At 46.0% G+C, this 26,827-nt stretch overlaps 1 protein-coding gene across 2 annotated transcripts in view; it reads right to left on the bottom strand.

Moving 5' to 3' along the window:
• LOC139274075 (elongin-C) overlaps positions 1–12,407 on the bottom strand; it is a 38,907-nt gene extending 26,500 nt beyond the window's left edge. Inside the window, exon 1 of one of the 2 annotated variants that reach the window (XM_070891129.1) lies at positions 12,307–12,407. The gene's annotated coding sequence lies outside the window, so the exon portion shown is untranslated. Of the gene's footprint in view, positions 1–12,089; positions 12,237–12,306 lie in introns of those variants that run through there. The other variant, XM_070891135.1, reaches the window with a different exon arrangement.
• Between the last annotated feature and the right edge of the window lie 14,420 nt (positions 12,408–26,827).

Raw genomic sequence — 26,827 nt, 5'->3', positions numbered from 1 at the left:
GGGACCAATCATGGACAAAGGGTGGAGCATGGCGGCCATGTTGGCAGTACAAATAAGCATGTTCAAAAAATAAACCACCGACCAGGATTTTCACTTCTGGTCATTACTCACTTACCTCTGCTGGAAGTATGCATGGGCTGAAATAGCTTCCTCACATGTCTGAATGGCCTATAAATGTCCAGGCTCACATACATAAGAATATAAGACAAAGGAGCAAGATTAGGCCATGCAACCCCTCGAGCCTGCTCCGCCATTTAATACGATTAATATAAATTACTGTAACCTGGGAAAGGTATCAGATGCCTGCTGGCACCTGTCGATCTAAAACTCAGCAAAAAAAGGGGGAGAATCAGAAGAAATGGGGTATCTTTTCCCATAAATACTCAAAAAATAAGACTATTGCGGGGCTTGCCATGGAGTATGTTCTTCTAATTCGAAGCAATAAAGTCCTTTTACTGTGGGTATATTTCTTCCCTCACTCTTACAGCTATATTTTTTGGGGTAGGAGGATGTTTAGGATGTTCTGATGACCTACAGTTGTCCTTGATTAAACTGCCATCGAATGTGTTATCTGGACTAAACAAATCTGCACAGGGAGATCAGTGCAGCTTATGCACTGCTGAATCAGTGTTATTTTCAACTTTTGTTCATGAAATAATCATCCCAGATGCTAACTGCAGCATTTTTCTTTCAGGCTGTAGACATACTGAGTAGTCAAGGGAAAGAAACCCTAGTTTACAGCAGAGGAGGCAGCCATTTGGCTCATCAGATTTTGTGCTGAGTCTACAAGCCTACAAAACAAAATCCAGAAACTAATCCCACTGCCCTACTTTCTCCCCATAATTATGGGTGGTCTTTTGACTCAAATATTCAGCCACTCTTCGTTTAAAAAGGTGCAATGGTTTCCATCTTAACTACTCCGCATAGCAAAACATTCCACAGACCAACGCCGTGTGTAGAGAAACTTCTCTTTCCTCACTTCCTTAGTGACAATTTTAAATTGATGACCCTTTGTCACTGACTTCCCAACCAGAGGAAATAGTATTTTCCTATTTACTCAATCAAAACCATTCAAAAAAATTAAAATAGCCATTAAATCTCCTTTTAGCCTTCCCCACTTCATTGGAGATGGTCCCAGTATTTCAACTCTCTCCTCATAACTATAGTTTCTCATTCCGGACATCCTGGGGAATCTACGCTATACATGCTTTTATAGTTTAGTTTAACGCTCTATCTATAGTAGGGCATCCAAAACTGTACATACTACTCTAAATATGGCCTAAACATTGCAGTGTATAAATTTTAGTCCTTTTACTCTCATACTCTACGTTCCCATTTATGAAACCTGTAAAGGAAAAATAATTTATATCACAAATCTACTGTATAATTAGAAACATAGAAACATAGAAAATAGGTGCAGGAGCAGGCCATTCAGCCCTTCTAGCCTGCACCGCCATTCAATGAGTTCATGGCTGAACATGAAACTTCAGTACCCCCTTCCTGCTTTCTCGCCATAACCCTTGATCCCCCGAGTAGTAAGGACTTCATCTAACTCCCTTTTGAATATATTTAGTGAATTGGCCTCAACTACTTTCTGTGGTAGAGAATTCCACAGGTTCACCACTCTCTGGGTGAAGAAGTTTCTCCTCATCTCGGTCCTAAATGGCTTACCCCTTATCCTCAGACTGTGACCCCTGGTTCTGGACTTCCCCAACATTGGGAACATTCTTTCTGCATCTAACCTGTCTAAACCCGTCAGAATTTTAAACGTTTCTATGAGGTCCCCTCTCATTCTTCTGAACTCCAGTGAATACAAGCCCAATTGATCCAATCTTTCTTGATAGGTCAGTCCCGCCATCCCGGGAATCAGTCTGGTGAACCTTCGCTGCACTCCCTCAATAGCAAGAATGTCCTTCCTCAAGTTAGGAGACCAAAACTGTACACAATACTCCAGGTGTGGCCTCACCAAGGCCCTGTACAACTGTAGCAACACCTCCCTGCCCCTGTATTCAAATCCCCTCGCTATGAAGGCCAACATGCCATTTGCTTTCTTAACCGCCTGCTGTACCTGCATGCCAACCTTCAATGACTGATGTACCATGACACCCAGGTCTCGTTGCACCTTCCCTTTTCCTAATCTGTCACCATTCAGATAATAGTCTGTCTCTCTGTTTTTACCACCAAAGTGGATAACCTCACATTTATCCACATTATACTTCATCTGCCATGCATTTGCCCACTCACCTAACCTATCCAAGTCACTCTGCAGCCTAATAGCATCCTCCTCGCAGCTCACACTGCCACCCAACTTAGTATCATCCGCAAATTTGGAGATACTGCATTTAATCCCCTCGTCTAAATCATTAATGTACAATGTAAACAGCTGGGGCCCCAGCACAGAACCTTGCGGCACTCCACTAGTCACTGCCTGCCATTCTGAAAAGTACCCGTTTACTCCTACTCTTTGCTTCCTGTCTGACAACCAGTTCTCAATCCACGTCAGCACACTACCCCCAATCCCATGTGCTTTAACTTTGCACATTAATCTCTTGTGTGGGACCTTGTCGAAAGCCTTCTGAAAGTCCAAATATACCACATCAACTGGTTCTCCTTTGTCCACTTTACTGGAAACATCCTCAAAAAATTCCAGAAGATTTGTCAAGCATGATTTCCCTTTCACAAATCCATGCTGACTTGGACCTATCATGTCACCATTTTCCAGATGCACTGCTATGACATCCTTAATAATTGATTCCATCATTTTACCCACTACTGAGGTCAGGCTGACCGGTCTATAATTCCCTGTTTTCTCTCTCCCTCCTTTTTTAAAAAGTGGGGTTACATTGGCTACCCTCCACTCCATAGGAACTGATCCAGAGTCAATGGAATGTTGGAAAATGACTGTCAATGCATCCGCTATTTCCAAGGCCACCTCCTTAAGTACTCTAGGATGCAGGCCATCAGGCCCTGGGGATTTATCTGCCTTCAATCCCATCAATTTCCCCAACACAATTTCCCGACTAATAAAGATTTCCCTCAGTTCCTCTTCCTTACTAGACCCTCTGACCCCTTTTATATCCGGAAGGTTGTTTGTATCCTCCTTAGTGAATACCGAACCAAAGTACTTGTTCAATTGATCCGCCATTTCTTTGTTCCCCGTTATGACTTCCCCTGATTCTGACTGCAGGGGACCTACGTTTGTCTTCACCAACCTTTTTCTCTTTACATACCTATAGAAACTTTTGCAATCCGCCTTAATGTTCCCTGCAAGCTTCTTCTCGTACTCCATTTTCCCTGTCCTAATCAAACCCTTTGTCCTCCTCTGCTGAGTTCTAAATTTCTCCCAGTCCCCAGGTTCGCTGCTATTTCTGGCCAATTTGTATGCCACTTCCTTGGCTTTAATACTATCCCTGATTTCCCTAGATAGCCACGGTTGAGCCACCTTCCCCTTTTTATTTTTACGCCAGACAGGAATGTACAATTGTTGTACTTCATCCATGCGGTCTCTAAATGTCTGCCATTGCCCATCCACAGTCAACCCCCTAAGTATCATTCGCCAATCTATCCTAGCCAATTCTCGCCTCATACCTTCAAAGTTACCCTTCTTTAAGTTCTGGACCATGGTCTCTGAATTTACTGTTTCATTCTCCATCCTAATGCAGAATTCCACCATATTATGGTCACTCTTCCCCAAGGGGCCTCGCACAATGAGATTGCTAATTAATCCTCTCTCATTACACAACACCCAGTCTAAGATGGCCTCCCCCCTAGTTGGTTCCTCAACATATTGGTCTAGAAAACCATCCCTTATGCACTCCAGGAAATCCTCCTCCACCGTATTGCTTCCAGTTTGGCTAGCCCAATCTATGTGCATATTAAAGTCACCCATTATAACTGCTACACCTTTATTGCATGCACCCCTAATTTCCTGTTTGATGCCCTCCCCAACATCCCTATTACTGTTTGGAGGTCTGTACACAACTCCTACTAACGTTTTTTGCCCTTTGGTGTTCTGCAGCTCTACCCATATAGATTCCACATCATCCAAGCTAATGTCTTTCCTAACTATTGCATTAATCTCCTCTTTAACCAGCAATGCTACCCCACCTCCTTTTCCTTTTATTCTATCCTTCCTGAATGTTGAATACCCCTGAATGTTGAGTTCCCAGCCCTGATCATCCTGGAGCCACGTCTCCGTAATCCCAATCACATCATATTTGTTAACATCTATTTGCACAATTAATTCATCCACCTTATTGCGGATACTCCTTGCATTAAGACACAAAGCCTTCAGGCTTGTTTTATTAACACCCTTTGTCCTTTTAGAATTTTGCTGTACAGTGGCCCTTTTTGTTCTTTGCCTTGGGTTTCTCTGCCCTACACTTTTCCTCATCTCCTTTCTGTCTTTTGCTTTTGGCTCCTTTTTGTTTCCCTCTGTCTCCCTGCATTGGTTCCCATCCCCCTGCCATATTAGTTTAAATCCTCCCCAACAGCACTAGCAAACACTCCCCCAAGGACATTGGTTCCAGTCCTGCCCAGGTGCAGACCGTCCGGTTTGTACTGGTCCCACCTCCCCCAGAACCGGTCCCAATGCCCCAGGAATTTGAATCCCTCCCTGCTGCACCACTGCTCAAGCCACGTATTCATCTGCGCTATCCTGCGATTCCTACTCTGACTATCACGTGGCACTGGTAGCAATCCCGAGATTACTACTTTTGAGGTCCTACTTTTTAATTTAGCTCCTAGCTCCTTAAATTCGTTTCGTAGGACCTCATCCCTTTATGAGCAATATTCATACGGTTGGTCTGGTTTACACTGATACCAATTTCAGAATTTGCGATTTATCGCGACAAACGGAGATCAGATTCTGCAACAAGTCTCTAACCTTTAACACTGTGGTTCGGTGGGAGGGGAAGGGGCAAGCACAGCAATCAGCATATAGAACTAATTACATTAAACATGCAACAAGCCTGGAGTTTTTACTGATGGTATGGAATTTTAAAATGTAATTTCACAACTAATTTGTAAAACAGTGTCGAAGTAGGGTCCAGATTTTAAATATTTTTTCCTGGTACCTGAAATTCTCCATGGAATAACCAACCAAACACAAATGATTAGAGATTGTAAATTAGATGCAAGCAAAACACCTCATTAATTATTAGAGGTGTAAAATACTGCACAAGACACAACACAAGCTCACCAGAAAAAAACCTTACTATCTTGGTAATCATGCCACACACTAGACTGCACTGCCCCTCCCCCGCCATTCTTGCTGAGCTCCACCTGTCCCCCAGCACATCAATTTCCAAGTTCTTATCTTCACTTTCAAATCTCTGCAGTCCTGTCCAACTTTTTTTTTTTGAAATATTCGTTCATGGGATGTGGGCATCGCTGGCAAGGCCAGCATTTTTTTTTTTTTTTTTAAATTCGTAGCCAATCGTTCCAATTCTTTGTCAAATCACAAACGCCAGAGGTCACCTTGGGCCCATTCAAGGATCACTCTGCGCCAATGCTCTTAGCCAAAAGGCCTAGAGCCACTGCACCGTTCCTGGAAGTACTGCAATACCAGGTTCGTGCCATGGAGGTGGATGGGTCAGGTCCCCCACACACCTCCGTGGAGGTGGATGGGTCAAGCCACCCCACCCACCTCCTGTTTCCAAAAAAGCAAGCATATACCTTCCTGATCCAGGGAGAACCACCTTGGGGTTATGGTGGTTACTCCCCTGTCAGGTCAGTTACGCATGATCTTAGCCAAAAGACCGTAAGGCCAGCATTTATTGCCCATCCCTAACTGCCCTAGAGAAGGGGGTGGTGAGCTGCCTTCTTGAACCGCTGCAGTCTGTGGTGAATGTACTTGCACAGTGGTGTTAGGGAGTTTCAGGATTTTGACCCAGTGACTATGAAGGAACGGCGATATATTACCAAGTCAGGATGGTGTGCGACTTGGAGGGGAACTTGGAGGCGGTGGTGTTCCCGTATGCCTAATGCTCTTGTCCTTCCAAGTGGTAGAGAGCTTGGGAGGTGCTGTCGAAGAAGCCTTGGTAAATTGCTGCAGTACATCTTGTAGATGGTACACATTGTGGACAGTGCACCGGTGGTGGAGTGAATGTTTAAGGTGACGGATGGGGTGCCAATCAAGTGGGCTGCTTTAGCCCGGATGGCGTTGAGCTTCTTTCGCATTGTTGGAGTTGCACTCATCCAGGCAAGTGGAGAGTATTCCATCACACTCTCCGACTTGAGCCTTGTAGATGGTGGTAAGGCTTTGGGGAAGTCAGGAGGTGCAACACTCGCCGTAGAGTGCCCGGCCTCAGATCTCTCCTAGCCACAGTACTTATGTGGCTGGTCCAGTTAAGTTTTTGGTCAATGGTGACCCCCAGAATGTTGAATGTCAAGGAGAGGTGGCTAGACTCTCTTGTTGGAGATGGTCATTGTCCAGCACTTAAGTGGAAAGTAACATTCGTGCCACACATCAGCCCAAGCCTGAATGTTATCCAAGTCTTGTTGCAGCGGGTACGGACTGCTTCATTATCTGAGTTGTGAATGGAACTGAACATTGAATCAGCGAACATTCCCATTTCTGACCTTATGATGGCAGGAAGGTCATTGATGAAGCAGCTGAAGATAACTGGGCCTAGGATACTACCTTGAGGAACTCCTGCAGCAATGTTCAGGGGCTGAGATGACTGGCCTCCATCAAACACAACCACCTTTCTTTGTACTAGTATGACACCAGCCAGTGGAGAACATTCCTCAATTCTGATAAACTTCAATTTAACTTGGGCTCCTTGATTCCACACTCTATCAAATGCTGTCGTAATGTTGTCATGGGCCATTACTCTCATCTCACCTCTGGAATCCAGCACTTTTGGCCACGTTTGGACCAAGTCTGCAATGAGGTCTGGAACCTGCAGGAACCCAAACTGCGCATCAGACAGCAGATGCCGCTTGATAGCACTGGTGACGACACTCTGCTGATGATTAAGTAGAATGGTTGAGTGGTAAGGCCACATCGGATTTGCCCATGTATATCCTGCTTTTTGTGGCAGGATATACATGGGCAATTTTCCACTTAGTCGGGTAGACGTCAGTCTTGCAGCTGTACTGGAACAGCTTGGCTAGAAGCGCGGCTAGTTCTGAAGTACAATCTTCAGCACGACAGCCAGGATCTTGTTGGGCCAATAGCCAGTGTGCTCAGCCGTTTCTTGATATCACGTGTAGTGAATCGAATTGGCTGAAGACTAGCTTCTGTGATCATGGGGACCTCAGGAGGAAGACGAGAAGTATCATCTACTCGGTACTTCCAGCTGAAGATGGTTGCAAACGCTTCAGTCTTGCCTTTTGCACTTATGTGCGTGCTGGGTGCCATCATTAGAGGATAGGGATGTTCATGGAACCTCCTGCGCCCGTTAGTTGTTTAATTGTCCACCACCATTCATGACCGGATGTGGCAGGACTGCAGAGCTTTGATCTGACTTGTTGGTTGGGAAATCGCTTACCTCTGTTGATAGCAGGCTGCTTCCGCTGTTTAGCATGCAGGTAATCCGGTGCTGCAGCTTCACCAGGTTGCCACCTCATTTTTAGGTACACCTGGTGCTGCTCCTGGCATGCTCTTCCACACTCCTCATTGAACCAGGTTGTCTCCTGGCTGGATGGCAATAGCAGAGTGAGGGATCTACTGGGTCATGAGGTCACAGATTGTAGTGGAATACAATTCTGCTATTGCTGATTGGCCAGTTTTGAGCTCCTAGATCTGTTCTGAATCTATCCCATTTAGCATGGTAGTGCCACACAACACGAGAGGAGATCCTCAGTGTGAAGACAGGATTTTGTCTCCACAAGGACTCTGCAGTGGTCACTCCTACCAATACAGTCATAGATAGACGCATCTGCGACAGGTGGATTGGTGAGGACGAGGGCAAGTCGGTTTTTCCGCTTGTGTTGCTTCTCTCACCATCTGCCCCAGGCCCAGTCTGCAGCTATGTCCTTCAGGACTCGGCCAGCTTGGTCAGTAGTGGCGCTACCGAGCCACTCTTGCTGATGGACAGTGAGGTCAACCCAAAGTACATTCTGTGCCCCTGCTACCCTCAGTGCTTATTTCAAGTGGTGTTCATCAGTTGAGGGAGGGCGGTAGGTGGTAATTAGTAGGACATTTTGTTATCCTTCCCTCTTATTTTCTTTTCCGATGCACGGGTCCGTGCAAATTTTCACTCGTGCGGTTTTACCGATATAAGCCAGTGTGCGCCCTGCGCGGGAACTTCAGACTGCTGCGCAGCTTAATGGGAACATTGCTCCCAGAGCCACTCCCTCCAGACTGAGCTGCCACCTCTGGTGAGACAGGGCATACCCAGGGATGGTGATGGGAGGAGTCTGGGATGTTGGCTGAGCGGTATTATTCTGTGATTATGTCAAACTGTTGCTTGTAGTCTGTGGGACAGCGCTCCCAATTTTGGCACAAGTCCCCAGATGTTAGTGTGGAGGAATTTGCAGCGTCGACTGGGCCGGGTGTGCCTTTGTTGTCTCCGAATCCAGAGCCTGGGTCGATGCCGGGTGGTCTGTCCGGTTTTATTATTGTTTTTCATAGCGTTTGGCACAATGGAGAATTGGACAAAGCAAGACACTGCATACTTCAAAATGAGTTACCATATTCGCCTCCCAACTCTGTTACCAATAACCTTCTCCACTCCATCATCCAATTCTATTCATTCATTTTCTTGATTCCAGCTGACAGTCAACTTCCTTCAGATTGCCCATCCTCAGTCCATACAATCGTTTCAGTGCAATGATTGAATAGATATATCCAAATGAAGTAGTACTCGGTAAAATAATGGGACTAAAGGCAGACAAGTCCCCTGGACCTGATGGCTTGCATCCTCGGGTCTTAAAAGTGGCTGCAGAGATCGTGGATGCATTGATTGTAATCTCTCCAAATTCCCTGGATTCTGGGGCAGTCCCAGCAGATTGCAAACCGCAAATGTAACGCCCCTATTTAAAAAAGGGAAGCAGACAAAAAGCAGGAAACTATAGATCAGTTAACCTAACATCTGCTGTTGGGAAAATGCTGGAGTCCATTATTAAGGAAACAGTAGCAGGACATTGGGAAAAGCATCATTCAGTCAATCAGTGTCAGCATGGTTTTAAGAAAGGGAAATCATGTTTGACAAATGTGCTGGAGCTCTTTGAGGATGTAACGAACAGGGTGGATAAGGGGGGGGGGGTGGAAATCAGTGGATTTAGTGTATTTGGATTTCCAGAAGGCATTCGATAAGGTGCCACATAAGAGGTTACTGCACAAGATAAAAGTTCACGGGGTTGGGGGTAATAGATTAGCATGGATAGAGGATTGGTTAACTAACAGAAAACAGAGAGTCGGGAAAAATGGATCGTTTTCCAGTTAGCAAACAGTGACGAGTTGGGTGTTGCAGGGATCGGTGCTGGCTCCTCAACTATTTACAATCTATATTAATGACTTGGCTGAAGGGACCGAGTGTAATGTAGCCAAGTTTGCTGATGATACACAGATGGACGGGAAAGCAAATTGAGAGGAAGACACAAAAAAATCTGCAAAGGGATACAGACAGGCTAAATGAGTGGGCAAAAAATTGGCAGATGGAATATAATGTGGGAAAATGTGAGGTTATCCACTTTGGCAGAAATAATAGAAATATAATTTAAATGGAGAAAGATTGTAAAGTGCTGCAATATAGAGGGACTTGGGGGTACTTGTGCATGAAACACAAAAAGTTAGTATGCAGGTACAGCAAGTCATCAGGAAGTCAAATGGAATGTTGGCCTTTATTGCAAGGGGGTTGGAGTATAAAAGCAGAAAAGTCCTGCTACAACTGTACAGGGTATTGGTAAGGCCACACCTGGAGTACTGCGTACAGTGTTGGTCTCCGTATTGAAGGAAGGATATACTTGCATTGGAGGCTGTTCAGAGAAGGTTCACTAGGTTGATTCTGGAGATGAGGGGGTTGACTTATGAGGATAGGTTGAGTAGGTTGGGCCTATCCTCATTGGAGTTCAGAAGAATGAGAGATGATCTTATCGAAATATAAGATAATGAGAGGGCTCGACAAGATGGATGCAGAGAGGATATTTCCATTCCGAGGGGAAACTAAAACTAGGGGACATAGTCTCAGAATAAGGGGCCCCCCCATTTAAAACTGAGATAAGGAGAAATTTCTTCGCTTGGAGGGTTGTAAATCTATGGAATTCTCTGCCCCAGCCGGGTGGAGGCCAGGTCATTGAATATATTTAAGGCGGAGATAGACAGACTTTTGAGCGATAAGGGAGTAAAGGGTTATGGGGAGCAGGCAGAGAAGTGGAGCTGAGTCCATGATCAGATCAGCCATGATTTTATTGAATGGCGGAGCAGGCTCGAGGGGCCAAATGGCCTTCTCCTGTTCCTATTTCTTATGTTCTTAAATCTCTTTCATGGGGCCGATGAAAAGCTTTAATTGTTTTAAGTTTTTTTGCGTTTTGCAAATCTTACCAAGAGCTACCACCCAAAAACCATGCATCACCAAGACGACCTATTACCATATTTAAAAATTACCCACCTCCATCCCTACCTCACTAGCACGGCCATACTTTTATCACCCGCTAACTGAATCCCTTCAATTATCTAATTTATAGTTTACAGGACCTTGGTGTGCATAAATTAGCTGTCCCATCTGCTAATACAACAAGTGTCCGCATTTCAAAAAAGTAATTCATTGTCTGTTAAGTTATATATAATGCAAGTACTTATGGGGAAAATGTGTTCTTTCATAGACAAATGCACCAAACATTATGGTTCTGAGCCATGTAGAGCAAGTTGGTCATCAGTTTAATCTCAGCTGGGATAGAAATGGGCCACTAAAATGGGCCAATTTGTGGAATAATGCTCTAGAAAGGGATAGACAAGAAAGAGGCAGAGAGGTTGTTTCCACTGGTCGGAGAGACTAGAACTAGGGGGCACAGCCTCCTAAAATACGGGGGAGCCAATTTAAAACCGAGTTGAGAAGGAATTTCTTCTCCCAGAGGGTTGTGAATCTGTGGAATTCTCTGCCCAGGGAAGCAGTTGAGGCTAGCTCATTGAATGTATTCAAATCACACACAGATAGATTTTTAACCAATAAAGGAATTAAAGGTTACGGAGAGAGGGCAGGTAAGTGGAGCTGAGTCCACGGCCAGATCAGCCATGATCTTATTGAATGGCGGAGCAGGCTCGAGGGGCTTGATGGCCTACTCCTGTTCCTAATTCTGATGTTCTTATAGATTCTGATTTCTAATTGCAATTCAGCGACTCTAGCTGCAAGAGAATATAACTAAATCAAAGGAGGGGACAGGACCAAGTTTAACTGTGATTTTCTTCCCACTATGGTCAAATACACTGTCCAGGCTCACGTGAACAATGGGCCCTTGAATTGGGTATCGGAGAGCCAGTGATCTACAACCGAGCATGTATCGCCATTTTCACCTCGGAGGGGAGAACACTGGAAGAAAAATCTCTTAACTGCTGAAACACATTTTGTTCCACTGTGTCAATGCTTTCAGTTTACACAGAATCCATGTGCAACAAATCCTGATCCCACATATGTACAGAAAAATCCCAAACATTTACTATTTAGGTCAGGTTACAATCACTGCGAACACAACATCCAAAAAAACTAGAACGCTCTGCTCGTTTTCAAATAGCAGCATCAGATTCTTCACAGCCACCCGAATGAGAAATGGAACATCTCATCGAAGAGGCGGCAATGCTGCACTTCCTCACATTGCAATAAATGCCATCTTAGATTGGATGCTGCAATCCTGGAGTGGGAATTGAACCAATATATATCTTCTAATAGGTGAGAGTGCCATTGAGTTACACCTAGCATATAAAGTTGCAGTGTACGTGCGGAGCGAAGACATTCACATACATTTCGGAAAATAAAAGGCATGAACACTGGGATGAAGGTAAAGGCCAGTGACTGGCAGCGCTTCACGGTACAATCACAGCTTTTACCCTCACCGACAGGGCACTGAAGGCAGAGACCCCCTCAAACCGCTCGCCCCCAGCCCCGCCAAAAAAAGGAAAGACAGAAAACTCAGTGTTCACTTACAGCTCGGTTATTAAAGGCCGGGGCCAGGGCCGCGGGCCCCGCTTCAGCTACCACTCGATCACAGGACGGGCTCGGGCACTAACACAGTGGCAAGGCTCGGATCGGGGCCTGCGCCGCTTTACCGAGAGCCCCGGGCCGCACACCAACGAGCGAACGGCCCCTCCACACCACCCCCGCCCCCCGCGCTGGCCGAGTCGAGAGAAAGGCGAACATTTACCAAGAAAGGGCGCCAACCCACAACCTCCTCGTCCTCAGGATCCGTCCACAGCTCTGACCTGGAAACACTCGGCACTTCCGCTCACACAGCCCGGCGGCGAGGAACCAAACTTCAACCAATGCAGCGGCGCTCTGTGTCACCGCCTTCTTTCTGCTGTTTGCAGAGATGGAGACCGCCCCACCCCCCAGCCTCCGGAAAGTGTCTGTGAGGCGGGAACACCACATGTCAATCATAGCGGAACCAGGAATAAAAACATTAAATGCTGGAAATCTCAGCAGGTCAGGCAGCATCTGTAGAGAGAGAGGAAGCAGAGTTAACGTTTCGGGTCGATGGCCCTTCGTCAGAACCCGACCTCTGCTTCCTCTCTCTCCACAGATGCTGCCTGACCTGCTGAGATTTCCAGCATTTAATATTGTTATTCCAGATTCCAGCATCTGCAGTATTTTGCTTTTGTAATAGTGGAACCGGGATTGAGTTCCAGAGTGGGCAATGCAGCACCTGGACAGGCTGGACTCAATGAGGGCGTGTTACTGGAGAGGCCAACATTGGGCAAGGCAGGGCAGGGTGCATTCATGGTTTCAGCAAGCGGAACTGGGGGTGGGTGATCGGAAAAACATATTTGGTCCACCCAGCCTGTCCCATGCAGACATGGGGCAGCCTACATACTTTTGATCTCCCATTAGAGGCAATAAACCATGGGCCAATTTGGAAAATACTCATGAGGCCCAAAATTCCATGGAAATTTGCGTAATTGTAATGGTGCATCAACGTCGCAGGACTTGATTAATGGAACAAAAGTCCCAGGAAATTACGGTGTAAGTAACTTAAACCATTCCTTACGCCACTCCATAATTTCCTAAGAGTTTTGCACAGCTCCACCATTTCCCTCTCCAAAACAGCTGAACGGTTATTTATCATGCTCCAACCCATTAAAATCAATGGAGAGACTGAGTTTGCTGAATTAAAACCATTGAGATTGGCACTGCCACTTATATCGTTGCAGAATAACATTGGTCAGGTGAGTATATAGAATCACAGCAGGAACGCATTTAAAAGAGGCAACATCAGCCCAGAAATTGCTGGAGTGGCGCATTTTGCAATGAGCACTGCGAATTAGATTGTTCTTCACTGACCCTTGAGGTCGTATTATTTTTACGGCACAAATTGCTGGAAATGTAAATTGATAATGGTGCAACAACATCAACAAGGCAGCTGGCACCTCTTGAATGTCAGGTCCAATGGTATACCTTCTTAACCAATGAAATTTAAGGATAGAAAAAGAAACAATGAACAATGAAGGAGAAGGAAATAAGGTGAAGCAGAGTCAAATTAGTCACTGAAAGAGAAATAAAGATAGGGAAAGAAAGATTGGATTAAGAGAGAGAGAGAAAAGAGACAGAAAAGAAAAGTAATTAAAATAATTACAAATTTAGAAAACCTCTCGGAACACTTTTCTACCTGCAAGAGTGACCCTCCACAGTTTCAATTGTTCCCTTCCTGGGCCTCCCAAGATTTCATGTCAGGGCCATAAATCACATCATAAACGTGATTCTTTATGGCATGAAATACCAGCCCTAAATGTCGGCAGCAAGATTCATTCATATTTATGGTGTAAATCCCAGAATTTCTTGACACTCATGGGGAGGTTAACGTGAGCTCCCATTTTTGTGAAATAGCAATTTGTGACCATTTACAACTCATGGGTTTTTTCTTCCTTGCCTCAAATTGCGGGATTTATTATGCATTGGTGACGGGCGATGTGAACTCGGCATTATTTTCCAAACAATTTCTGGGATATTATTTTTCCAGCAATTTATGGCGTAAATTTGTCAATAGAAATTGGGGAGCACAACGGTTTAACTTAACGCGTTCATTGCCAATAGCACCATTGCAGCGAATTCCAGGCCAAAATCTTTCTCCAACCCCTGAAGGAAATAGAAAGCCCCCAGAAATGAATGAAACCTACAAAAAAGTATTGGTAAACTGGAAAGTTTGAGTTTGTCAGCCACTGGCTCAGTTGGTAACGCACTCGCCTCTGAGTCAAAAGGACTGTGGGTTCAAGTTCCAGTCCAAAACCCTGAGCACAAAAATCTCAGCTGACACTCCAGTGCGGTACTGAGGGAGTGCTGCCCTGTCGGAGGTGCCGTCTTTCGGATGAGACAGTAAAACGAGGCCCCGTCTGCTCTCTCAGGTGGTCGTAAAAGATCCCATGGCACTGTTTTGAAGAAGAGAAGGTCAATTATCCCTGGTGTACTGGCCAATATTTATCCCTCGATCAACATAACTAAAACAGATTATCTGGTCATTATCACATTGCTGTTTGTGGGAGCTTGCTGAGCGTAAATTGCCTGCCGCGTTTCCTACATTACAACAGTGACTACACTTCAAAAGTACTTCATTGGCTCGAAAGTGCTTTGGGATGGTTAGTGATTGTAAAAGGCGCTATATTAATGAAAATGGCATGTTGGCCTTTATTGCAAGGGGATTGGAGTACAAGATTAAGGAAGTCTTACTACAATTATTCAGGGCTTCAGTGAGACAACACCTGGAGTACTGTGCATAATTTTGGTCTCCTTATCTGAGAAAGGACATAGATGCCTTAGAGGCAGTGCAACAAAGGTTCACTAGATTGCTCCCTGGGATGAGAGGGTTGTCTTATTAGGGGAGATTGAGTAGATTGGGCCTATACTCTCTGGAGTTTAGAAGAATCAGAGGTGATCTCATTGAAATATATAAGATTCTGAGGAGGATTGACAGGTTGCAGAGAGGTTGTTCCCCCTGGCTGGAAAGCCTAGAACTAGGGGGCATAGTCTCAGGCGGAGATAAATAGATTTTTGGACTCGCGTGGCATCAAGGCATATGGGGATTGGGCAGGAAAGTGGAGTGAGGTCGAAGATCGGCCATGACCTCATTGAATGACGGAGCAGACTCGAAGGGCTGCATGGCCTATTTCTGCACCTAATTCTTATGTTAAGTCTTTTGCTTTATTTTTTTATGATGCTTTCTTTTTTGATGAAAATGAATTGAAAATATTCACATCGTAAGGTCAGGAAACTATTTGAATTTTATTTTGAAAATCAGGCTATGCAATTGGCCAACCAGAAATTGGAACGAGGCAACTCTAATATATATACAAGGAAACTAAACTAATCACTTTAATTTAGGGAAAGGTGTCATTTTGGTTCCGTGGTAGCATTTACACTTCTGAGTCAGAAGGTTGTGGGTTCAAACTTCATGGCAAAGTTTGTGCACATAATATAGGCTGACACTTCAGTGCAGTACAGAGGAAATGCTGCATTATAGAATGAACTATTAAATCAAGATCCTATTTGCCTGCTTCGGTAGATGTAAAGGATTCCATAGCACTACTTGAAGAAAAGCATTGCGTTCACGTGTTAATCATAGCTGATTAAGAGTCCTTTATAGAGTCAGAGGAAATGTATTAGCATGGATCAAGAATTGGCTGGCTAACAGAAAGCAGAGAGTCGGGATAAATGGGTCCTTTTCGGGTTGGAAATCGGTGGTTAGTGGTGTGCCACAGGGATCGGTGCTGGGACCACAACTGTTTACAATATACATAGATGACCTGGAAAAGGGGACAGAGTGTAGTGTAACAAAATTTACAGATGACACAAAGATTAGTGGGAAAGCGGGTTGTGTAGAGGACACAGAGAGGCTGCAAAGAGATTTAGATAGGTTAAGCGAATGGGCTAAGGTTTGGCAGATGGAATACAATGTCGGAAAATGTGAGGTCATCCACCTTGGAAAGAAAAATATTAAAAGGGAATATTATTTGAATGGGGAGAAATTACAACATACTGCGGTGCAGAGGAACCTGGGGGTCGTTGTGCATGAAACTCTTTTTGGAGTTTATCTGCAAAACAAAAAACATTAAACCATGCCACCCGACCTGGATGACACACCAGACATTTACAAGGCCCTCTTTTTTTGGTTTTTTTTTGGGCACTAAATCACTTTTTTTTTCCAGTGCCCCCTATAAAAGGGAAGGGGACACTAAAAACACCGGCAATTAAAACAAATTAAACTTTAAAACGTAAAATCAAATTAAAATTTGGTTGCCGGGCGTGATGATGCACTCCAGTCCCTCCGGTGCCCACCTCTCGTCGTTGTGCATGAAACTCTTTTTGGAGTTTATCTGCAAAACAAAAAAACATTAAACCGTGCCACCCGACCTGGGTGACACACCAGACATTTACAAGGCCCTTTTTTTTTTCTCCTTTTTTTGTTTTTTTTTTGTGTTTTTCTTTTTTTTTTGGTTTTTTTTTGGGCGCTAAAATCAAATTTTTTCCAGTGCCCCCTATAAAAGGTGAGGGGGACACTAAAAGCACCGGCAATTAAAACAAATTAAACTTTAAAACGTAAAATCAAATTAAAATTTGGTTGCCGGGCGTGATGATGCACTCCAGTCCCCACCTCTCGCGGAAGGCCGCGAGCGTACCGGTGGACACCGCGTGCTCCATCTCCAAGCACACCCTGGACCGTCGTTGTGCATGAAACTCTTTTTGGAGTTTATCTGCAAAACAAAACACATTAAACCGTGCCACCCGACCTGGGTGACACACCAGACATTTACAAGGCCCTTTTTTTCCTTTTTTTTTTTCCCTTTTTTTGGTTTTTTTTTGGGCGCTAAAATCACAATTTTTCCCCAGTGCCCCCTATAAAAGGGAAGGGGACACTAAAAACACCGGCAATTAAAACAAATTAAACTTTAAAACGTAAAATCAAATTAAAATTTGGTTGCCGGGCGTGATGATGCACTCCAGTCCCTCCGGTGCCCACCTCTCGCGGAAGGCCGCGAGCGTACCGGTGGATACCGCGTGCTCCATCTCCAAGGACACCCTGGACCGTCGTTGTGCATGAAACTCTTTTTGGAGTTCACCTGAAAAACATAAAACATTAAACGGTGCCACCCGACCTGGGTGACACTCCAGACATTTACAAGGCCCTTTTTTTCCCCCCCCTTTTTTTGATTTTTTTTGTGTTTTTCTTTTTTGGTTTTTTTTTTTGGGCACTAAAATCACAATTTTCCCCAGTGCCCCCTATAAAAGGGAAGGGGGACACTAAAAGCACTGGCAATTAAAACAAATTAAACTTAAAAACGTAAAATCAAATTAAAATTTGGTTGCCGGGCGTGATGATGCACTCCAGTCCCTCCGGTGCCCACCTCTCGCGGAAGGCCGCGAGCGTACCGGTGGACACCGCGTGCTCCATCTCCAAGGACACCCTGGACCGTCGTTGTGCATGAAACTCTTTTGAGTTCACCTGCAAAACATAAAACATGTATCCGTGCCACCCGACCTGGATGACACACACAAGACATTTACAAGGCCCTTTTTTTTTTTTTTTTGTGGGTTTTTTTTTGGGCACTAAAATCAAATTTTTCCTTTTTCCAGTGCCCCCTATAAAAGGAGAGGGGGACACTAAAAGCACCGGCAATTAAAACAAATTAAACTTTAAAACGTAAAATCAAATTAAAATTTGGTTGCCGGGCGTGATGATGCACTCCAGTCCCTCCGGTGCCCACCTCTCGCGGAAGGCCGCGAGCGTACCGGTGGACACCGCGTGCTCCATCTCCAAGGACACCCTGGACCGGATGTAAGAGCGGAAGAGAGGCAGGCAGTCAGGTTGAACGACCCCCTCGACCGCCCGCTGCCTGGACCGGCTGATGGCACCCTTGGCCGTGCCCAGGAGCAGTCCTACGAGGAGGCCTTCGGACCTACCCGCTCCCCTCCGCACAGGGTGCCCAAAGATCAGGAGAGTGGGACTGAAGTGCAGCCAGAATTTCAGGAGCAGCCCCTTCAAATAGTGGAACAGGGGCTGCAACCTTGTGCATTCAATAAAAACATGGAACACGGACTCCTCCAGACCGCAGAAATTGCAGGCGGCCTGGGAGTCCGTGAACCGGCTTAAAAATTTGTTGCACGGCACTGCTCCGTGCACCACCCTCCAGGCCAAATCCCCGATGAATAGTGGGAGGACCCCTGCGTAGAGTGCCCTCCATCGGGGACCCCCGCCTCCTCCGGACGGCAAGATGGTACGCCATGGCGTGTTCGTTGTGCATGAAACTCTTTTTGGAGTTCACCTGCAAAACATAAAACATTAAACGGTGCCACCCGACCTGGGTGACACTCCAGACATTTACAAGGCCCTTTTTTTTTTTTTTCCCCCTTTTTTTTTTTGTGTTTTTCTTTTTCTTTTTGTTTTTTTTTTGTTTTTTTTTTGGGCACTAAAATCACAATTTTTCCCCAGTGCCCCCTATAAAAGGGAAGGGGACACTAAAAGCACCGGCAATTAAAACAAATTAACTTTAAAACGTAAAATCAAATTAAAATTTGGTTGCCGGGCGTGATGATGCACTCCAGTCCCTCCGGTGCCCACCTCTCGCGGAAGGCCGCGAGCGTACCGGTGGACACCGCGTGCTCCATCTCCAAGGACACCCTGGACCGGATGTAAGAGCGGAAGAGAGGCAGGCAGTCAGGTTGAACGACCCCCTCGACCGCCCGCTGCCTGGACCGGCTGATGGCACCCTTGGCCGTGCCCAGGAGCAGTCCTACGAGGAGGCCTTCGGACCTACCCGCTCCCCTCCGCACAGGGTGCCCAAAGATCAGGAGAGTGGGACTGAAGTGCAGCCAGAATTTCAGGAGCAGCCCCTTCAAATAGTGGAACAGGGGCTGCAACCTTGTGCATTCAATAAAAACATGGAACACGGACTCCTCCAGACCGCAGAAATTGCAGGCGGCCTGGGAGTCCGTGAACCGGCTTAAAAATTTGTTGCACGGCACTGCTCCGTGCACCACCCTCCAGGCCAAGTCCCCGATGAATAGTGGGAGGACCCCTGCGTAGAGTGCCCTCCATCGGGGACCCCCGCCTCCTCCGGACGGCAAGATGGTACGCCATGGCGTGTTCGTTGTGCATGAAACTCTTTTTTTTTGGAGTTCACCTGCAAAACATAAAACATTAAACGGTGCCACCCGACCTGGGTGACACTCCAGACATTTACAAGGCCCTTTTTTTTTTCCCCCTTTTTTTTTTTGGGGCACTAAAATCACAATTTTTCCCCAGTGCCCCCTATAAAAGGGAAGGGGACACTAAAAGCACCGGCAATTAAAACAAATTAACTTTAAAACGTAAAATCAAATTAAAATTTGGTTGCCGGGCATGATGATGCACTCCAGTCCCTCCGGTGCCCACCTCTCGCGGAAGGCCGCGAGCGTACCGGTGGACACCGCGTGCTCCATCTCCAAGGACACCCTGGACCGGATGTAAGAGCGGAAGAGAGGCAGGCAGTCAGGTTGAACGACCCCCTCGACCGCCCGCTGCCTGGACCGGCTGATGGCACCCTTGGCCGTGCCCAGGAGCAGTCCTACGAGGAGGCCTTCGGACCTACCCGCTCCCCTCCGCACAGGGTGCCCAAAGATCAGGAGAGTGGGACTGAAGTGCAGCCAGAATTTCAGGAGCAGCCCCTTCAAATAGTGGAACAGGGGCTGCAACCTTGTGCATTCAATAAAAACATGGAACACGGACTCCTCCAGACCGCAGAAATTGCAGGCGGCCTGGGAGTCCGTGAACCGGCTTAAAAATTTGTTGCACGGCACTGCTCCGTGCACCACCCTCCAGGCCAAGTCCCCGATGAATAGTGGGAGGACCCCTGCGTAGAGTGCCCTCCATCGGGGACCCCCGCCTCCTCCGGACGGCAAGATGGTACGCCATGGCGTTGAATCCCAAAAAGTTAGTTTGCAGGTGCAGCAGGTAATCAGGAAGGTGCATGGAATGTTGGCCTTCATTGCGAGAGGGATGGAGTACAAAAGCAGGGAGGTCCTGCTGCAACTGTACAGGTTATTGGTGAGGCCGCACCTGGAGTACTGCGTGCAGTTTTGGTCACCTTACTTAAGGAAGGATATACTAGCCTTGGAGGGGGTAAGAGACGATTCACTAGGCTGATTCCGGAGATGAGGGGGTTACCTTATGATGATAGATTGAGTAGACTGGGTCTTTACTCGTTGGAGTTCAGAAGGATGAGGGGTGATCTTATAGAAACATTTAAAATAATGAAAGGGATAGACAAGATAGAGGCAGAGAGATTGTTTCCACTGGTCGGGGAGACTAGAACTAGGGGGCACAGCCTCAAAATACGGGGGAGCCAATTTAAAACCGAGGTGAGAAGGAATTTCTTCTCCCAGAGGGTTGTGAATCTGTGGAATTCTCTGCCCAAGGAAGCAGTTGAGGCCAGCTCATTGAATGTATTCAAATCACAGATAGATAGATTTTTAACCAATAAGGGAATTAAGGGTTATGGGGAGCGGGCGGGTAAGTGGAGCTGAGTCCACGGCCAGATCAGCCATGATCTTTTTGAATGGCGGAGCAGGCTTGACGGGCTAGATGGCCTACTCCTGTTCCTAATTCTTATGTTATGTTCTTTAAAGAAAAACTGACTTTTTTTTCCTTTTTTAATTACAGGAATGCAATGTCAGTGTCAAGCACTCCCAAGTTAGGTGTAGCACAGATAGATGTAGAGTAAAGCATCCTTTATTATGCCAGAACAATGTGCCTCAGCTCCAGCTCAGAATAGCGCCCTGTAATGTGCCAGTGTGGTATTTTTTCAATTTCCCACATCTGTCATTCTCAGGTCTGTCTGAATGCCATTGCTAATTAGCTCCAAATTAATGGCTGTTTTTGTGCTGCAAACCCATGTCCACTAGGAAATGGATTGAAACTGCCCAAACTCATTTCACAAGGGACCTTTACAGTCAGCGGATCTAAAATAAAATCTCAGGGATGAAAGGCCACTATCTAGCCCACTCCCTCACCCTTTCACCAACATGTATTCATGTAGTATTCCTTATGTGCAAAAAGACATCTCAAAATACTTTACAATAAGGAGGAAGGGATATGGCAGACAGAAAAGACCAAGTCCCCAAGTAGCTTTCTGCCTCCAACCACTTCAAAAAATCATTGGGGGACGCAATGTCCATCATAGGCAGTCTCTTGGAATCGAGGAAGACTTGCTTTCACTCTTAAAATGAGTTCTTAGGTCGCTGAACAGTCCAATACGAGAACCACAGTCCCTGTCACAGGTGGGACAGATAGTTGTTGAGGGTAAGGGAGGGTGGGACAGATTTGCCGCGCGTTCTTTCCGCTGCCTGCGCTTGATTTCTGCATGCTCTCGGCGATGAGACTTGAGGTGCTCAGCGCCCTCCCGGATGCACTTCCTCCACTTAGGACGGTCTTTGGCCAGGGACTCCCAGGTGTCAGTGGGGATGTTGCAATGTACCATGATCACAGTCATAGAGAGTGTCATTTGTGACTTTGACTAGGGCTGTTTTGGTGCTGTGGGAGGAACAGAAATTTGATTAGCAGGATTAAAATCGAGATGCTGGAAAAATGATCAAGGATCTGGGAGGTAACATGTTCTAGGATCTTGGAGGAAAGGGAAGTTGAGAGATGGGATTGTGGTTCGTGAAAACTGATAGCTTTAAAGTAGTTATTTTTTGAGAATGGGGGTGACGCCACTAGTTTTGAAAGGGAGGAAGACAGTTCCTGAGGAGCTAAAAGGAGGAATTTGGTGGGAAAGGGGTTGAGGGAATAGGAGGCAGGTCTCATGGCTGAGTTGAGATTAAGGTGGGCAGTATAACTGCACAATTGATGATTTTTTTCTTTTTTTATGAGAAATGTAAGTGACATTTGAATTTTAAACAGACCAACCAAATCCAGCTTACCAAAAGCTACCCTCTGTAGTCAGTCTGTTAGCAGACATGGGCAGGAAGATGGTTAAATGACACAAGACTCCCAAAGCAAGCGCTCTACTCGGAACTCCATCACGGCAACCGAGCCAAAGGTGGGCAGAGGAAACGTTACAAGGACACCTTCAAAGCCTCCCTGATAAAGGGCAACATCCCCACTGACTCCTGGGAGTCCCTGGCCCAGGACCACCCTAAGTGGAGGAAGTGCATCCGGGAGGGCGCTGAGCACCTTGATTCTCATCGCCAAGAGCATGCAGAAATCAAGCGCAGGCAGCGGAAAGAGCGTGCGGCAAACCTGTCCCACCCACCCCTTCCCTCAGTGACTATCTGTCCCAACTGTAACAGAGTCTGTGGTTCTCGTATTGGTCTGTTCAGCCACTTAAGAACTCATTTTAAGAGTGGAAGCAAGTCTTCCTCGATTCCACTGCCTATGATGATGAGAAGTTGAACACAGAATCTTATGCTTTTACTTTCCTCACTGGAACGCAAGCTGGGCCTCAAGAAAAAGGTAAGCACTTGCATGCTTACGGCGTTCACTATGAAAAGGCCCACACATGATACTGTGTGTAACTCTATGAAGTGTCACCAGTGACCTAGATTGAGGATAACATGCAATGGAAAAGTGATGAGAATGTATTATGAGATCTCACCCATGTCAATGAACAGTACAACTTTACCCATTTTGACTATTACATACAACTGCTTGTATTTATCATCATAGGCAGTCCCTCGAAATCGAGGAAGACTTGCTTCCACTCTAAAAGTGAGTTCTTAGATGACTGAACAGTCCAATATGGGAATTACAGTCTCTGTCACAGGTGGGGCAGACAGTCGTTGAAGGAAAGGGTGGGTGGGGAGTCTGGTTTGCTGCACGCCCCTACCGCTGCCTGCGCTTGTTTTCTACATGCTCTCGGTGATGAGACTCGAGATGCTCAGTGCCCTTCCTACACTTAGGGCGGCCTTTGGTCAGGGACTCCCAGGTGTCGGTGGGGATGTTGCATTTTATCAAGGAGGCTTTGAGAGTGTCCTTGAATCGTTTCCTCTGCTTGCTTGTCGTGTAGGAGTTCTGAGTAGAGTGCTTGCTTTGGGAGTCTTGTGTCAGACATGCGACAATATGGTCCGCCCAACGGAGCTGGTCGAGTGTGGTCAGTGCTTCGATGCTGGGGATGTTGGCCTGATCGAGAACACTAACATTGGTGCGTCTGTCCTCCCAGGGGATTTGCAGGATCTTGCGGAGACATCGTTGATGGTATTTCTCCAACGATTTGAGGTGTCTACTGTATATGGTCCACGTCTCTGAGCCATACAGGAGGGCGGGTATCACTACAACCCTGGAAACCATGAGCTTGGTGCCAGATTTGAGGGTCTGGTGTGATCTGATAAAGCAGCGCATTTGGAATGCAGTGAGGATTGGTCCAAGTCAGCATGGATTTATGAAAGGGAAATCATGCTTGACAAATCTTCTAGAATTTTTTAGGGCTATAACTAGTAGAGTGGATGAACCAGTGGATGTGGTGTATTTGGACTCTCAAAAGGCTTTTGACAAGGTCCCACACAAGAGATTGGTGTGCAAAACTAAAGCACATGGTATTGGGGGTAATATATTGACGTGGATAGAGAACTGGTTGGCAGACTGAAAGCAGAGTAGGGATAAATGGGTCCTTCTCAGAATGGCAGGCAGTGACTAGTGGGATACCGCAGGGCTCAGTGCTGGAATGCCAGCTATTTACAATCAACACTGATTTAGATGAAGGAATTGAGTGTAATATCGGCAAATTTGCAGATGACACTAAGCTGAGTGGCGATGTGAGCTGCGAGGAGGATGTTAAGAGGCTGCAGGGTGTCTTGGACAGGTTAGATGAGTGCATGGCAGACGCAGATAATATGGATAAATGTGAGGTTATCCACTTTGGTGGCAAAAACACGAGGGCAGAATATTATCTGAATGGCGGCAGATCAGGAAAAGGGGAGGTGCAATGAGACCTGGGTGTCATGGTACATCAACCATTGAAAGTTGGCATGCAGGTTCAGCAGGCGGTGAAGTAGGCAAATAGTATGTTGGCCTTCATAGCTCGGGGATTTGAGTATAGGAGCAGGGAGGTCTTTCTGCAGTTGTACAGGGCCTTGGTGAGGCCTCACCTGGAATATTGGGTTCAGTTTTGGTCTCCTAATCTGAGGAAGGACGTTCTTGCTATTGAGGGAGTATAGCGAAGGTTCACTAGACTGATTCCTGGGATGGCAGGACTGACATATGAGGAGAGACTAGATCAACTGGGCCTGTATTTACTGGAGTTTAGAAGAATGAGAGGGGATCTCATAGAAACATATAAAATACTGACGGACTGAACAGGTTAGATGCAGGAAGAATGTTCCCGATGTTGGGGAAGTCCAGATCCAGGGGACACAGTCTAAAGATAAGGGAGAAGCCATTTAGAACCGAGATGAGGAGAAACTTCTTCACTCAGAGAGTTGGTAACCTGTGGAATTCTCTGCCACAGAGAGTTGTTGATGCCAGTTCGTTGGATATATTCAAGAGGGAGTTAGATATGATCCTTAAGGCTAAAGGGAACAAGGGGTATGGAGAGAAAGCAGGAAAGGAGTACTGAGGTGATGATCAGCCATGATCTTATTGAATGGTGGTGCAGTCTCGAAGGGCAGAATGGCCTACTCTTGCACCTATTTTCTATGTTTCTATGTTTCAAACACTCTCTTCCTCTGGCAGTGCTGGCAGACTGGAGGCTGTGTTGAACCTTGTCGTCGATGTCTGCTCTTGCTGATAATAAGCTCCCGAGGTATGGAAAGTGGTCCACATTGTCCAGGGCCGCACCGTGGATCTTGATGACTGGGCCTTTAATGCAGTAAAATGTTCCAAGGCAATTGACAGGAGTATTATAAAACAAAATTGGACACCGAGCCACACAAGGAGAAATTAAGGCAGATGACCAAAAGCTTGCTCAAAGAGGTAGGTTTTAAGGAGCGTCTTAATGGAGTGTAATGTCTGTAAGCTTGTAATGTTTGTCGCCCTCCCACTATTTATCGGGGACTTGGCCTGGAGGGTGGTGCACGGAGCAGTCCCGTGCAACAAATTTTTAAGCTGGTTCACGGGCTCCTAGGTCGCCTGCAATTTCTGCGGTCTGGAAGAGTCCGTGTTCCACGTTTTTATGGAGTGTGTGAGGTTGCAGCCCCTGTTTCATTATTTAAAGGGGCTGCTCCTCAATTTCTGGTTGCACTTCAGTCCCACACTCCTGATCTTTGGGCACCCTGTGCGGAGGGGAGCGGGTAGGTCCGAGGGCCTCCTCATAGGACTGCTCCTGGGCACGGCCAAGGGTGTCCTTGGAGATGGAGCACGTGGTGTCCACCGGTACGCTCGCGGCCTTCCGCGAGAGGTGGGCGCCGGAGGGACTGGAGTGCATCGTCACCCCCGGCAACCAAATTTTAATTTGATTTTATATGTTTTAAAGTTTAATTTGTTTTAATTGCCGGGTTTTAGTGTCCCCCTCCCCTTTTATAGGAGGCACTTGTATATATATCTATGGTTTTAGTGCCCCCCAAAAAGGGGAAAAAAACACAAAGAAACCACCAAAAAAAACCCACAAAAAAAGTGCCACTTGAAAAATGTTTGGAGTGTCCCTCAGATTGGGGGGGGGGCACTTGATTATTTTTGCTTTTTCTACAGAAAGAGTTGTAATGTTTGTAGCTCCACACTGCGGATGTGGACGTATTATTAACTGCAGAGTTAATAATAAAAAGAACCAGACTGTGCCGGAGGCTTCCGACAGAGCTGCCTGCCATGTTAGGAGCTGTGTGTGCTGTGCTCTGTGAATATAATCACATTTGGTGATGGGATGGGATTTTTCGGATGATTTAAAGCTTAAATTTTGTTGGTGAAGGATTCAGGCAGCCGACAGAGATACTTTGGAAGTTTCTGTCTTTGAAAATAGCTACAAAATCCGAGGTAAAATACAGCACACGGTGTGAACAGCTAGAGATTAAAATGGCAGGTGTAATGGGACATTTGGGTGAATATAGACACGACCGGGAACATTTTAAAGTGTATGTGGATCGGCTAGAAATGTATTTCACTGCAAATAACATAATCGAAGTTCCAGACAATGCAGTCCAGAACCGGGCTGTATTGGAACGTAAGAGAACGATCTTCTTATCGGAGGCAGGTCCGGCATTGTATAAAACGCTGGTAAATCTGCCTGTGCCTTACGAGCCAAAGGACACAACGCTTAAAGAGATTTTAACAAAGCTGGAGCAGCACTATAACCCTAAACCGTTAGAAATCGTTGAAGGCTATCGTTTCGGGATTTGGAATCAAAAGTCTTAAGAAAGCATCAGTGATTACATCGTAGTATTAAAAAAGCTATTCCAGAGCTTAGGGCTGAGGCAGTTAAAGGCACGGTCGCCAATGGTTGAACGATTAAATATGTATGTATACGCACACACACACACCTAGTAAATTTTAGAAACAGTTCTATGCCTTAGGAGAGGATCTAGATTACTGATTTATGGGTCAGAAACGCATAAAACGTGGCGAATTGCAACGAAACAGTGTATTTAACTCTTTGAGTCTACCTGCAAAACATAAACATTAAACTGTGCCACCCGACCTGGGTGACACACCAGACATTTACAAGGCCCTTTTTTTCCTTTTTTTTTTGGGCACTAAAATCACAATTTCTCCGGTGCCCCCTATAAAAGGGAAGGGGACACTAAAAGACAGTGTATTTAAACCGGGAAAGTTTCTCAAGCGC

Source organism: Pristiophorus japonicus, chromosome 1 (genome assembly GCF_044704955.1).
Source record: "Pristiophorus japonicus isolate sPriJap1 chromosome 1, sPriJap1.hap1, whole genome shotgun sequence".
NCBI classification, from domain to species: Eukaryota; Metazoa; Chordata; class Chondrichthyes; family Pristiophoridae; genus Pristiophorus; species Pristiophorus japonicus.
This window is presented reverse-complemented; position numbering and strand designations above follow the sequence as displayed.